The sequence below is a fragment of the Hypanus sabinus genome, chromosome 4 (assembly GCF_030144855.1).
Source record: "Hypanus sabinus isolate sHypSab1 chromosome 4, sHypSab1.hap1, whole genome shotgun sequence".
NCBI classification, from domain to species: Eukaryota; Metazoa; Chordata; class Chondrichthyes; order Myliobatiformes; family Dasyatidae; genus Hypanus; species Hypanus sabinus.
This window is the reverse complement of record NC_082709.1, coordinates 123,664,733-123,680,696: the sequence shown is the minus strand read 5'-3', so window position 1 is coordinate 123,680,696 and position 15,964 is coordinate 123,664,733. Positions and strand designations below refer to the sequence as shown.

The window sequence follows — 15,964 nt, the reverse complement described above, 5'->3', positions numbered from 1 at the left end:
ATCTTGCATTGATGCTAATACAACACTTTTAATACCTGATACAGAGACGTTATCTCTTGGATATAAAACATAAATCACTCTATTGTGGTCTGCATTTTTTTCTGCTATCGGATGCCTCCACTCATTTTTGAAACAGGTATGAAATAAATCTAAGGATCAATTAAACAACACATCAAGCATGTGATAAATACATTTTCATGTTTGCTTTCATTTTAAATTGTACCTGCCATAGAAAGTCACTGGCATGGTTATTCAGTAATAACACTCGTGCAATGTATTTAAAACCTTTTTGTATTTAAAATTCAACCTCTAGCTACATTTCAATTCTGCTGCTTCAGTCTCAAAAGCCATAGAAAAGTATCACATCAAATTCACGAGTTTTGAAAGAAATGCCATTCATTCTTTCACATTCTCAAGAGCTTTCATTTGTAAACACTGTTCCAGAACAGGCACTGTGAAGTATAACTTTAACTTACTTTGTTATAAGAATCTACTTCAACCCAACTGACAGACCTTTCACTCTTCCAACATGGAACATGGATGTTTCAATTCCCACACAAGGACCTGTGGTGAACTGCATATACCTGTCTGGACAAGCCCCCTGCTGACTGCTCCTGTGGCTCCTCCCACAGACCCCGGTATAAAGGCGATTGAGACCTGAGCCCGGCCCTCATTCTCCAGGATGTAGTATGGTGGTCAACTACTGCTTGTTCTTTCTTCCAGTCAATAAAAGCCGATATCTCGACTTCACATCTCAGAGAGAGTTATTGATGGTGCGTCAATTTTATTGACTGTAAGTTTTAAAACATGGAAAGTGTTTTACGTCCGGAAAGATTGGATTTGGACCCACAAGACCCTGAAGCAGCTCTTGCCTTTGAACTCTGGCTTGCATGCTTCCACTCATACTTGGAGGAGGTTAGTGCAACTGAACCCGCTGTTATGCACCAAATTCTCCTCTCGAGGGTCACTCCGAAAGTTTACTCACTTATCAGAGGCCTGCCGATCTATGAAGGGGCACTGGACATCCTCAAAAGACAGTACCTGCGGCCGGTGAACACCGTCTACGCAAGACATCGCTTAGCTACGTGATGACAGTGGCCTGGAGAGTCGAGTGCCGAGTTTCTCCGAGCCCTACAGACACTCGTGCAAACTTGTGATTGCAAAACAATCACGGCAGAACAGCATGCGGAGCTCCTCGTACGAGACGCCTTTGTTACAGGAATCAGGTCAGTGTATGTGCTCCAGCGGCTGCTGGAAAATGCTGATCTTGCCTTACGCTCGGCGATCAAGACGGCTGACACGCTGGAGGTTGCGCTGCACAACACTGACGCTGTCCAGCCGCACGATCCCCCGCCGGTTCCGTGGACACCTCAGACCCTGCCGCCGCTGGTTCCCGCGAGCGAATTCGCCAACGCCGCTGTCAGTTGCAATTCCACAAACTCCCCGAACCCGACCACAGCTGCTGCCAGTCGCAAGCCCGTGCAGTGTTACTTTTGCGGATTTGAAAAGTACCCCCGAAAACCCTGCCCGGCCCAAGAAGCAACCTACTCCAGTTGCGGGAAGAAGGGCCATTTCGCCAAGGTCTGTAAGTCTAAACCACGAGCGGGGTCGGGCAGCGCTGCGTGTGAGGCATGGGGGCTGCCATCTTGCCTGTCCGCCTCGTGCGTGGCATGGGGGCCACTATCTTGCATGCCTGGATGGGGGTGGCCATCTTTGTCGGCGCCAACATGCCCCGCCCCCTACCCACCGGTGCTTACCGGGCACCAAGACGGCAGTTCAACTCTGGCCACCATAACCCTCGACCAAAGTGCCCCACACCAGCTTGCAAGGTCAATAATGGACATCCTGGTGGAGGGGCACAGGACTAGCTGCCTGTTTGACACGGGCAGCACTGAGAGTTTTATTGACCCGGACACAGTGCAACGCTGTGGACTCGTGACACAGCCGGTAAGCCAGAGGGTCACTTTGGCTTCTGGGTCGCATTCCACAGACATACGGGTGGGTTGTGTAGCGACATTGGTGGTGCAGAGCACAGAATATCGGAACTTTGCGCTACTGGTCATGCCTCAACTGTGCGCGTCTGTGCTATTGGGGCTGGACTTCCAGAGCCACCTCAAAAGTGTGACTATGGCATATGACAGGCCCCTCCCACCACTCACTGTCAGGAATCCTCAGTTTGGTGGGTCTTCGCCACATACCCCGCTACTGACCACACACACACACGGGCACACACATCCCACCCCAGCACCACGCCGACAGCTGCGCTACTGACACCACTTGCAGCCTCTCCACCCTCAAGATCCCTCCCCCACCACTGTTCGCCAACCTGACCCCCGACTGTAAACCTGTGGCAACTAAAAGCAGGAGGTACAGCGCGGGGGACAGGGCCTTCATTCAGTCAGAGGTGCAGCGGCTGCTCAGGGAGGGGATCATTGAGCCAAGCACAAGTTCTTGGAGGGCCCAGGTGGTCGTTGTTCGGACCGGGCAGAAAAATAGGATGGTCGTGGACTATAGTCAAACCATCAATAGGTTCACGCAGCTTGACGCGTACCCCCTACCCTGCATCGCGGATATGGTCAACCAGCTAGCTCAGTACATGGTGTACTCGACAATAGATCTGAAATCCGCTTATCACCAGCTCCCCATCCGCCCAGAGGACCGCCCCTACACCGCCTTCAAGGCGCGCGGCAGGCTCTATCACTTCCTGCGCGTCCCATTCGGTGTCACAAATGGTGTCTCGGTCTTCCAGAGGGAAATGGACCGGATGGTGGACCAGTGCCAACTGAAGGCCACATTTCCCTATCTGGATAACATCAACATCTGTGGTCGCGACTGGCCGGATCACAACGCCAACCTCCAATGATTTTTCCAAGTGGCCAAAGCCCTGAACCTTACTTATAATAGGGACAAGTGTGTGTTCGGAACCACCCGACTCACTATCCTTGGGTCACTGGCCTTGATCCCGACTGTTTCTGCCCCGTTAGAACTCCCTCTTCCCACCACTCTCAAAGCCCTCAGACGGTGCCTGGGCTTCTTTTCTTATTACACCCAATGGGTCCCCGATTACGCAGACAAGGCCCGCCCCCTGGTCAAGTCTACCACTTTTCCCCTCTCTGCCGAGGCCTGCACGGCCTTCAGCTGCATTAAAGGGGACATTGCCAAAGCAACGATGCATGCAGTGGACGAGACCATTCCCTTCCAAGTAGAGAGTGACACCTCCGATTTCGCGCTGGCTGCTTCCCTCAATCAGGCAGGCAGGCCAGTAGCATTCTTTTCTCGTACCCTTCAAGGCTCCGAAATTTGGCCCTCCACGGTGGAGAAAGAAGCCCAGGCCATAGTGGAAGCTATTAGGCACTGGAGGCACTATCTCGCTGGCAAAAGGTTCACCTTGCTGACCGACCAGCACTCAGTTGCGTTCATGTTCAGCAACCAACAGCGGGGAAAAATCAAAAATGATAAAATTTTGCGGTGGAGAATAGAACTCTCCACCTACAACTATGATATCCTGTACCAGCCTGGAAGGGTCAATGAGCCCCCAATGCCCTATCCCGGGGATTGTGTGCCAGTGCACAGCTCGACCAGCTGTACGCCCTCCATGCACATCTTTGCCATCCGGGGGTCACCCGATTTTACCATTTTGTGAAAGCCCGGAACCTGCCATACTCCCTGGAGGACATCAGGACGATGACCAGGGACTGCCAAGTCTGTGCTGAGTGCAAACCGCACTTCTACCATCCTGAAAAGGCACAACTTATCAAGGCCACCCGCCCCTTTGAGCGACTGAGTGTTGACTTTAAGGGCCCCCTTCCCTCCACCGATTGCATTGTCTACTTTCTCAATATTATCGACGAGTACTCGTAGTTCCCCTTTGCCATCCCCTGCCCTGACACCACTGCCATGTCCGTCATAAAAGCCCTGCGCCAGCTCTTCACTCTGTTCAGATACCCGCTATATCCACAGTGATAGAGGGGCCTCCTTTATGAGTGACGAGCTGCGCCAGTACCTGCTGGCTAGGGGCATTGCTACTAGTCAGACCACGAGTTATAATCCCCGGGGAAATGGACAGGTGGAGAGGGAGAATGCCACAGTGTGGAAGGCCACACTTTTAGCCCTTAAGTCAAAAGGGTTGCCAGTCTCTCGATGGCAGGAGGTCCTCCCTGAGGCACTCCACTCTATCCGCTCCCTGTTATGTACGTCCACCAATGCCACCCCTCACAGGCGCCTATTCTCTTTTCCCAGGAATTCTGCCACTGGGACCACCCTACCAGTTTGGCTGACGTCCCCTGGGCCAGTGCTGCTCCGGAAAAATGTGAGGAGCAATAAATACTTCCCGCTGGTCGAGAGGGTTCACCTTCTACATGCGAACCCCCAGTATGCTCACATGGTCTTACCTGATGGGCGTGAGGACACTGTCTCCGTCCGCGACCTGGTGCCCGCAGGAGCAGCAGACCACTACCCCGAACACTCCACAGTAACTATGAACCCTGTACCCGAGGTGATACCATGTACACCGAGCCCTACACAGACTCCTCACGACACTTCTATACCGGGCGTCTTGTACCTGCATATACCAGGCGCCTCGCACACGCATGAGGGATCACTGACGCCAAGTGGGCTGACACCTCCAGTTAGGCCGGAACCAGCACAACCTCCATCTCCGGTGCAGTCACCACCAGCACCTGTGCAATCACAGCCGGTGCTACGTAAATTGCAGCGACAGATTCGACCACCTGATAGACTTAACCTGTAAATATACTTGTAAGAAACTTCGCCCCATGGGGACTCTCTTTTAAAACAAGGGGCGGGGGGTGAATGCGGTGAACCACATATACCTGTCTGGACACGCTCCCTGCTGACAGCTCCTGTGGCTCCTCCCACAGACCCCGATATAAAGGCGATTGAGACCTGAGCCCAGCCCTCATTCTCCAGGATGTAGTATGGTGGTCAACTACTGCTTGTTCTTTCTTCCAGTCAATAAAAGCCGATATCTCGACTTCACATCTCAGAGAGAGTTATTGATGGTGCATCAGGATCCTCACGCCTCCTAACTGAATATACTGATTCAGTTCTCTTGTGCACCCACTGATAACTTTTCTTCCAGTGAATTGTGCTTGTGCAGAATAAGAAACTTTATTCACATTTAGAAATCTTCCAATCAAGGCCTTACAGAAGTAGAAATGCATTTCCCTTCAGTCTTTAATATATTCGAGCTTCAGTTACGAATGCAAACAGGCAAACTATCAATCAGTACTTACTCTTGTCTTTAAATATGATCTATATTTGTACAATTTTAAAGTAGCTTGAGAGATTGCAGCTAAATAAGGCTTGAAAGATTGAAGAGAGCATTCAGTTGCTCTATCCAACAATATTAAAGTAAGCTTTATTCAGAAGTGACTGGATAAAAAATATCTTTTGGAGAATTATTTAGTAATGCAAAACTAGCATTATCTGAAACTATTTGCTTATCAATGGGATGATTTACCTGAAGCAGGCATCATGTTTAAAATCATATAATTCTATACACACCTGGGGAGTAAATCTCAAGCTCAGTCCACATTTAAAAATGTCAAAATCATACTGTTGATCATTTGTCACTTAATAACTAATCCTATTCACCTCCAGCATTAACTCCTGCTGCCTATAATTTAATTTTTTAACTCTATTTTAAATCGATTTTCCTATTCCATACCTCTTTCCCAATGTGCTCCAAAATGTTCCAAAGAAATTGCATCGCCATTCAAATGGAGGGAAATGAGTGCAAATTAATTTACATACTTATTGTTTAAATGTGCTTAAACAATAGCTATGTAAATTAAACAACATATTAGATGGTGGTTTTGCCACAAAGAGAGTAAGATAATAGGATACAATAGAACAGCCTTTTCTAAACATTTCATATCAGTGCCTGTGAGACTCACAAATTCACAGAAGCCAAGAGCATTAGAAATCCTAAGCACATCTGAAACCGTTAGGGTGTTAAACCTTAAGCAGTGTCAAACCAGAGTGGTGTGAAATTATCTCATTCAGGGAAGGCTACGCAATATAGTCTACAGAATTGTGTTGGACACCCAACCCCATGTTATACTACAATTTTATAGCAGCAGTAACTGAAAGTTATGTCACAGCACAGGTCAGAATAGATATGAACTCTTGACTTTTGATGATCAAATCAACAGCACAGCAATTATAATATCACAACTGAACGATTTAACTCCATCATGTCAGCATGAATTTTTCAAAGAACTGTCGCACATTGTGGGTGAAACATTTTCCCGTGTAAGTGCACAGTCAGTTGTGAACCTAGGGTCACACACTCATCTCTGACATCCCCCTTGTACTTCCAAGGACATTAAAACTATGACCCCTCATGTTAGCTATTTCAGCCCTAGGAAAAAAGCCTCTGGCTATCCACACAATAGCCAGTTTTACACAGTTTTTATTCTGCTTACGTTGATTTCCTATTTACAACTAGCATCCAAGTGACTAAATATTATAACAAATTCAAAAAACTGTTTTGTAACATGACTCAAAATAGTTCCTATAATATGACAGAATATTGTCATTTTTCCTTTACAGCTTACCACTCATAAAATCATCAGGATAGATAAGCCTCTGGAGTTTGATAAGGTATATCGCAGTATAAGGTATATTACTATAGGAAGCAAGGGAACAGATTGCTGGAGTGTTGACGATGATCTTTGTATCCTCCCTGGCTACAGAAGTCCTACTGGAAGATTGGCAAATGCTGTTCCGTTGATCAGGAAAGGCAAGAGGGATAACCCTGTTGATTATAGACCAGTGAGTCTTATGTCAGTGGAGGGCAATCTATTGAAAGGGATTCTTAGGTATAGAATTTATGAGTGTTTAGAGAAGCTTTGTGAGGGGTGGATTGTGCCTCATGAACCTCAATGAGTCTTTTTCAAGGAGGGGACGAAACTAATTGATGAAGGTAGATCAGTGGATGTGGTTACATGGATTTCTGTAAGGCATTTGCAAGATTCCCTAAGGTAGGCACATCCAGAAAGTCATAATGCTTTGGATCTATTAGAATTTGGCTGTGTGAATTCGTAATTGGCTTGACCACAGAGGCCAGAGGATGGTAGAAGAGGGAGAATATTCTGCCTGTAGGTCAGTGACTAATGATGTTCTGCTGGGACCTGTTCTTGGAACCCTACTCTTTGTGATATGACTTGGAAGAGGAAGTGGATGGGTGGATGAATAAGTTTGCAGACCACGTGAATGTTAGAGGTCTGGTGGATAGCGTAGAAGTTTGTAATAGCTTACGACAGAGTGTAGATAGGTTGCAGAACTGGATGGAGAGGTGCCAGATGGAGTTCAGTCTGAAAAAGTGTGAAGGGATACACTTTGGAAGATCCAACTTTTAGTGGAATACAAGGTCAATGGCTGGATTCTTTTGCAGTGTGGAAGAACAGAGGGGTCTCAGGGTCTAAAACCATGGATTGCTTTAAGTTGCCATGTAGATTGATAGGGTGATTAAGGTGGCATATGGTGAGCTGGTCTTCATTAGTAGGAGGACTTAAGTTGAGAGCCTTGAGGTAATGTTGCAGCTCTATGAAAATCTGCTTAGACCACATTTGGAATAATGTGTTCACTTCTGGTTACCTCATAATGGAAATGATGTGAAAGCTTTAGAGTGCAGAGGGTATTTACCAGAAAGCTGCCTGGATTACACAACTTACTTTCCTGGGCAGTAGTGGCCAATATCAGAGGACCTCTGTTTAAGGTAAGCAGAGGAAACTTTAGGGGAAGTGTCAGAGCTGGGTTTTATTTTTACACAAAAAATGGTAGGCACCTGGAATGAACTGCTGGAGGTGGTGGTAGACGCAGAAATAATAGGGACACAGATAGACACATGACTATCAGATAAAGGAGGGTGTGAGTTGGGTAGGAGGGATGAATTATGTTGATCATGGAGTAGATTGAGTGACACAGCACAAGATCATGAGCCCAAGGCCCTGTACTGTGCTGTATTGTATGATGTTCCGTATAATTCAGCTATAGGATTTAGTCCATAAGACATAGGAACAGAATTTGGCCATTCAGCCCATTGAGTCTGCTCTGCTATTCCATCATGGCTGATCCCAGATCCTATTCAACCGCACACATCTGCTTTCTCACCATATCCTTTGATACCCTGACAATTCAGGAAACTATTAACTTCTGCCTTAAGTATACCCACGGACTTGGCCTCCATCACACTCTGTGGCAGAGCATTCCACAGATACACCACTGGCTGGCTAAAATCAATCCCCCTTACCTCTGCTCTAAAAGGCTGCCCCTCAATTTTGAGGCTATGCCCTCTAGTTCTGGATACCCCACCATAGGAACATCCTCTCCACATCCACCCTATCCAGTCATTTTAACATTCAGTAGGTTCAATGAGATCCCCCCCCCCCCCGTCCACATTCTTCTAAATTCCAGTGAGTACAGGCCCAAAGCTGGCAAACAGTCTTCATATGTTAACCCTTTAATTCCCGGAATCATCCTCATGAACCTCCTCTGGACTCCCTCCAATGACAACACATCCTTTCTGAGATATGGGTCCAAAACTGTTGATAGTATTTCAAGTACGGGCTGAACTAGTGTTTTATAAAGCCTCAACATTATCTCACAGCTACCTGGACTATTCCTCTTCTCAACCTGTTACTTGTAAAAATGCCATCCCCTTCTCTCAATTCCTCCATCTCCAACACATCTGCTCTCAGGATGAGGCTTTTCATTCTAGAATGAAGGAGTTGTCCTCCTTTTTCAAAGAAAGAGGCTTCCCTTCCTCCACCATCGACACTGTCCTCAATTGCATTTCTGCTCTTACCCCATCCTCCTGCCACCCTACCAGGGATAGGGTTCCTCTAGTCCTCACCTACCACCCAATCAGCCTCCGCGTCCAGCACAGAGGTGTCCAGAACTTCGGCCGTCTCCAACAGGATCCACCACTAAACATCTTTCCCTTCCCCACCCTCCCCAGCTTTCTGTTTTCCACAGGAATCCCTCCCTACGTGACTTCCTTGTCCATTTGTCCCTCCACACCGATCTCCCTCCTGGCACTGATCATGCAAGCGGAACAAGTGCTACACCTGCCCCTACACTTACTCCCTCACTACCATTCAGGGCCTAAACAGCCTTTCCAGGTGAGGCGACACTTCACCTGTGAGCCTGTTGAGGTCATATACTGTGTCCTGTGCTCCCGGTGTGGCCTCCTGTATATCGGTGAGACCCGACATAGATCGGGAGACTGTTTTGATGAGCACCTACACACCATCCACCAGAAAAAGCGGGATCTCCCAGTGCCACCTATTTTAATTCCACTTCCCATTCCCATTTTGATATGTCATTCCATGGCCTCCTCTACTGTTGCAATGAGGCCACACTCAGGTTGGATTAGCAACTCCTTATATTCTGACTGGGTAGCCTCCAACCTGATGGCATGAACTTTGATTTCTTCAACTTCCAGTAATAGCCCCCCTCTCACCATTCCCCATCCCCTTTACCCTCTCTCTCTCAGCTTATCTCCTTGCCTGCCGTTTGCCCCCCTCTGGCGTGCCTCCTCACTTTTCTTTCTTCCACGGTCTTCTGCCTTCTGTTCTCTCCTATTGGACTCTCCCTTCTCGAGCCTTGTATCTCTTTCGCCAATTAACTTTCCAGTTCTTTACTTCACCCCTCTCCCCTCACCACTGGATTCACCAATCATCTGGTGTTTCTCTCTCCCCTGCCCCCACCTTCTAGCTCTGACTCCTCATCTCTTTTTTGCTCCAGTCCTGCTGAAGGGATTTGGCGCAAAACGCTGATTGTACTTTTTTCCATAGATGCTGCTTGGTCTGCTGAGTTCCTCCAGCATATGTTGTGTGCGTTGCTTGGATTTTCAGCATCTGCAGATTTTCTCCTGTTTCTGATTTGATTGCTCAGCATTATCCCCTTCATTTATATTTCATTCCCCTTGAAATATGTACCAGTACTTTTACCAAAATGAATTATCATACATTTCCCAACTCTGTATTCCATCTACCACTTTTTCTGCCCATTCTTCCAGTTTGTCTAAGTCCTGCTGCAATCACGTTACTTCCTTAGTAATACCTCCCCGTTCACCTATCTTCATATCATCTGCAAACTTCGCCACAAAGCCATCAATTCCATTATCCAAATCACTGGCAAACAATGTGTAATGTAGCGATCCCAATACCGACCCCTGAGTAATCACTAATCACTGGCAAAGTCTCCTTTTATTCCCAATGGCTAAGCAGCCTCATGTAAGGCACCCTATCCAGTGCCTTCTGAAAATCCAAGTAAATGACATCCATTGCCTCTCCTTTGTCCACTCTGCTTTGTTACTTCCTCGAAGTGCTCTAACAGATTTGTCACACAAGATTTCTCTTTACAGAAACCATGCTGACTTGGACTTACTATATTATTAACCTCCAAGCACCCCGAAACCTCATCTTTAATAATGGACTCCAACACTTTCCCAATCACTGAGGTTAGTCTAACTGCCCTCTCTTTTGCCTTCCTCCTTTTTCTTAAAGAGTGGAGTGATATTTCTTTTCTGTTGCAATAAATGATAATAAGTGGACACCCTCTGGTCTGGATTAATGTTCCATATCGTCATCCAATAAATTAATTACCACTTCACCGTTTAATCTAATCTAGCATCAGTAATAAGACAAGCACATTAATTGATGCTACAAAACAGCTATCAAGCTCTAGGTAAGTTAGCAGTGTCTTCCTTGTCCCACATCTCTTCTTAGACTTCTGACAAAGGAAAACAATTTTCTTGCAGCACAATTGCAATTTACACAGACTCAACTAATTCACAATTTAAGTACATTTCAAGCTTTCGCAGTAAACTTGCCAATTTATTTCGCTTCTGCAGAACTATATACAAAGTTGTCACGTGTACAAATTCAATTACCTCAAGTGGGTAAAAAAACAATTTTCAGAAATTAACTAGAAACACTGGCAAAACTTCAGCAGAACAAACAATATCTGTGAAGGGGAAACTGTCTGTGGGTATTGATTTTTATTTATTTAGAGATATAATACGGAATAGGGTCTTCTGGTCCAACAAGCCATGCCACCTAGCAACCCTTCAATCCTACCATAATCACAGGACAATTTACAATGACCACTTAACCTATTAACCAGTATATCTTTAGACTGTGGGAGGAAACCAGAGAATCTGGAGGAAACTCACGTGTTTCATGGGAAAGATGCACAAACGTTCTTACAGAGGACACCAGAATTGAACTCCAACCATCGACACCCTGAGCTGTAAAAACATGGTGCTAAACGCTACACTACTGTGATCTATGATGTATTTCCAAAATTGTCCATTTTATAGAAATAGATCAGCTAGAAACCTGGGTAGAACAATCACAGATAGGACTTAACCCAGGCGATTTTGAGTTAATGAATTTCAGGAGTCAAATTCTGGCAGGACATACAGAATAAACGACAGGGACCTTGGGGTGCAAATTCATAGCTCTCTGGAAGTGACAAATCAGGTCGATAGGGTAGTGAAAAAGGCATTTGAAAAACTATGCTGGGTCACCAGGTATGAGTTGGGAAGTCATAGTGCAGTTGTATAAGCAGTGATTAGATCGCACTTAGATGATTGTGGACAGTTCTGGTCACTGCTCTACAGCAAAAGAGAGTGTGCAGAAAAGACTCACCAGAACTTTGCCTGAAATGGATCACTGTATCCATTTACATTAGATTTACAGAGATTTCCATTTACAGTGACTAGACTAGCTGTGTGTATTCGTACCGGAAAGCAGGGGGCCTACATATGATCAATAGTCAGAATCTTTCTTCTAGGGCAGGTGAGTCTTAGACTGGAGACAATAGTTAGAGGTGAGGGGGAGAAAGTTAATTGGGATTTCAGGGGCAAGCTTTTCCACACAGGGAGTGGTAGTTATCTAGGTGAGCTCCAGAGAAGGTGTGGAGGCAGATACAATTACAATGTTTATAAGGCCTTTGGAGAAGTACTTAGATAGGAAAGGTGTGAAGATATATGGGGCTAATATAGGCAAATGGGATTAATGTCGAAAGGCATCATGGTGGCAAGGATGAGATAGGAAAAAAGGACACATACCTGTGCTGTATATTTCTATGATTCTATGACAATTATGGAAAGGTGGAATAGACATTATTTATAATCTAAAGCATTAGGTGGCTCATTCTTGTGGACAAATATGAACGGACGAATAGGCTTTTCCCTTGCTTCACTGTCCATCTTTTCATAGGACTAGTTCACTGAAAGCAAAGAGTATTTATTTCTTGTGGACTTCAGAAAATACCACTGAGTGATTGAAAATTACAAGAGGAGTCATTTGCAAAATATGTTTTGGTGGATGACCAATATAATGAAACATATTCTGCCTTTATTATCACACATTTACTAAAGCTGCTAAAATCTTCCTGTTGCTGATTCATGATGCTTGTCATTAAGGGAGTCTTATATACTCGGCAAGTAGATTAAAACAAATTACTCTTTCAGATAACTCACTTCTGATTCTCACGTGGACGAGACGGTAATTCAAGCTGCTCACAGACAGAATTCTGTGATGGCCTGAATGAAGAGTAATGAGGATGGAATATCATTTTATAAGTCTCCAACACACTCGGTTTGGAAATTCTGACTTTCTAGGTTGTAAAGACAGAAACCAACATTGCCATTGGCCCTCATGATGGAACTGGAATATCTGCATATTAAAAACTGAACAAAATAGACAAGCTGAACCTGGTATTTAATTGGCGCTCTGAGCACGAAGCCAGTGCTGACCACACTTTAAGAAGATGCACAGAGTCTGTGATTAACTATCTCTTACATTTAGTTAATGGAGCTGTGCAAACTTCTTGACGATTTCTCAAATTCCAAAAGGCTTTGATGCTGGTTCATCCCATTCGTAAATGTTACCGGGATAAATAACTAGGGGCTACCCAGCATAAACCAAGCAGTTTATATATAGTTGGTATATGACATCAGTGGCCACCAGGTCCACTCTAGCAGCACACCTCTCACTTCACCGTCGTTGACCCAGCTCAGTAGGTTACCATTTCCATCGGGTATAGTCTAACACCAACTTATCTGCTCCTCATGTGGAGCCAGCAGAACGAATGTTGGAGGCAGAATACAACTATTAGCCCATGCAACCGGAGATGAGTTTCCTGGCATTGGATATTTGCAAAGGCAATGCAGTGAAGTATGATTATTATGTTGGTTCCTTCCAGCACAGCTGTACTAAGCTGTATGAAAGTATTGTGAGCGATCAGAAGGGGCAGAAATGGGCAACTTTTGAACCAAGAGCAAGGGAGAAAGTATGAAGTGTGAGCATTCACAATGACTGAAAATTTACAAAATCCAGCAACCAATAAATAAACTAGAGAGTTCAGAAAAACACTGCTTGTGAAATAGCGGACAAAACCACATATGCTTAATGGAAAAGATTTCTATTAAACTCAGTTAAAGCCAATTGATACTCTGATGCATAAAGTCCGCTGACTTGTGCAGATTATGATGTATTCGATAAAACAGGAAAACTTATACAGGCATGAAAATGGTTTAAAATTCATAAACAGATGGATTATGATGAAGTGTTAAGATAATAAGTATCAGACTCCGTTCAAGCATGTTCGTGAAGCATTTGCACGTTCCCTCCCTATCAAAAACCCAATCATTATCCTTCACCAATAATATTCTTACAAGTCTGTTGCTTTTATAACATCCAGCACATTCCTGAATGCACACCCCCAGGAGGAACAGAATGTTATTTTCTCTCTGTAGAGAGAACAGTGCATTTTCTCCTAACCTCCATTTCAGAAACATAATTGTTCGATTCAGAGAAATATCATACAAGGTCAATATTTCAAGGTCCGCATTGCTTGTCTGCAACAGGAAGGGGAACCATTGCTGGAAAATGCTAGAATGTGTTGCAATGCATTGTGGTTCATCTTTCCTAGGTTCTTAGTCAATGCTGGGGGGAGGAGGTGGTGGAGAATTGTTGGTACAAGGGTGGCATTGCAAATAGATTAGAAATAATCAGGTGAGAAGAAATGTAAATGTAAAATTTTGCAAATGTAAGGCCTCACTGTGGGTTTCATCCTTTTCTTCAGAAGGTGTGAATTAACAAGCCACTCACAAGATCACTGGAAGGAGTGCCTTTGAAACATATCACTTTTCAGAAATTTCATCAACAGGTTAAAACAAGTAGCCCACAAATTCTCATTAAAGGAGTAATTTAATTCTATGTGGCCAGGGGTAAAGCTGCATTCAAAACTGCTGGCGGGCTGCCAGCACAAAGAACTCCACAAAGAACGGAAATTGCAAAAATGAGCATTGACAGGACCATTTCTGCAGCCTACTGAAGTAATCATGTTGAAGTGATTGAGAGAAGAAATGTTGATAGTCATGCTGAATAATAATGGCCTAGACAACTTTCTTCTTCATATTTTCCCTCCCATCTTCAGTAACATCCATTAAAGTTTAATGGAAAGTTTACTAGAAAATATCTTGATACACTGAAAGGTCTGGCAATATACTCTAAAGTTCAGAAGTCTCCAGCTAACCAAGGACGCAGAGAAATTACAATATTGAGGGGGACTATTTCATCTCTCATCTGTGCTGGCACCAAGTCTTTCAATACTGATTCCATTTATTGCTGCAATCAATGCTGATTCCGTTTTCCTGTCCATTCTCTTATGCAATACACAAAAAATGCTGGAGGAACTCAGCAAGTCAGGCCATATCTATGAAAGGAAATAAACAGTCAACATTTCAGGCTGAGCCACTTCATGAAGACCCATGAAGGGTTTCGGCCTGAAACATTGACTGCATATTTCCCTCTGTAGCTGCTGATTGACCTACTGAGTTCCTCCACCATTTTGTGTGTGCTGCTCAAGATTTCCAGCATCTGCAGAATCTGTGTTTATGCTCTAACATTCTTCCTTTTAAATATATAAATATAAGTATTTACTTTACTAAAGAAAATTATAATCTCTGATGAGCCTGATAACTCCCATTCTTCCAGCTTATCATTAGTTTATTCAATAACCAGTTCTTGACTCTGAAGCCTCCACTGAGCATTGCGTCTAAATCCAACTGGAACTTCAGCTTACAGAGGAAATCAAAGCAAGATTTTACAATGCAGACCGATTCATCTACGTCAGAGCACTTCTTTAACTTAAATAAGATCACATCTGTTAATTCTATAAAATATATTCAAATAAATGAAACAAACCACAAACTAAGCCAAGTAGGCAAATACAACCAATCTGACATCGTAACTTTGATAGAAACATTTCAAAATTCGTTTGTCTTATTTTTCTAAATAGCCTATTTCAAAAAGTGAAGCAGTCCTTTTTCAATCAATTAATATAATTTCAAGGTGTTTTTAACAACATTACAGATATTGCTTCAAGTCAGAATCCTTTATTAGCTTAGATTAACGTGGTTGTTTTTGTATTTGACTTGCTTGGAAAAAAATATAAACACAAGAGATTCTGCAGATGTGGGAAATCCACAGCAACACGCACACAAATGCTGGAGGAAGTCAGACAGCAGCTACGGAAATAAACAAGTGGTCGGCACTTCATTGGGACTGGAAAGGAAGGGGAAGATCCAGGGTAAGAAGGTGGGGTGAGAGGGAGGAAGACAAGCTGGAAGGTGATAGGTGGAAAAGCTGAAGATGGGGAGAATAAAGAATCTAATAGGACAGGAGAGTGGACCAACAGAGAAAGGGGTGGAGGAGCAGCACCAGAGGGAGGTGATAGGCAAAGGAGGTACGAGGGAGGTTGGAGTTAGGAAAGGAAGAAGAGGGAAGGGAGAGGGATAGAAAAACAATACAGGAAGTTGAAGAAATCTATTTTCATGCCATCAGATTGGAGGCTACCTAGTCAGAATATGAGGTGTTGCTCCTCAAACCTGAGAGTGGCCTCATCGTGACAGAAGAGG

General features: G+C 44.5%; 1 protein-coding gene across 1 annotated transcript in view; it reads right to left on the bottom strand.

Annotated features, from left to right (window-relative positions):
• The window catches only part of cnksr2a (connector enhancer of kinase suppressor of Ras 2a), a 579,374-nt gene that overhangs the window by 243,568 nt on the left and 319,842 nt on the right, over positions 1-15,964 (bottom strand). The gene's annotated exons all lie outside the window — the stretch shown is intronic.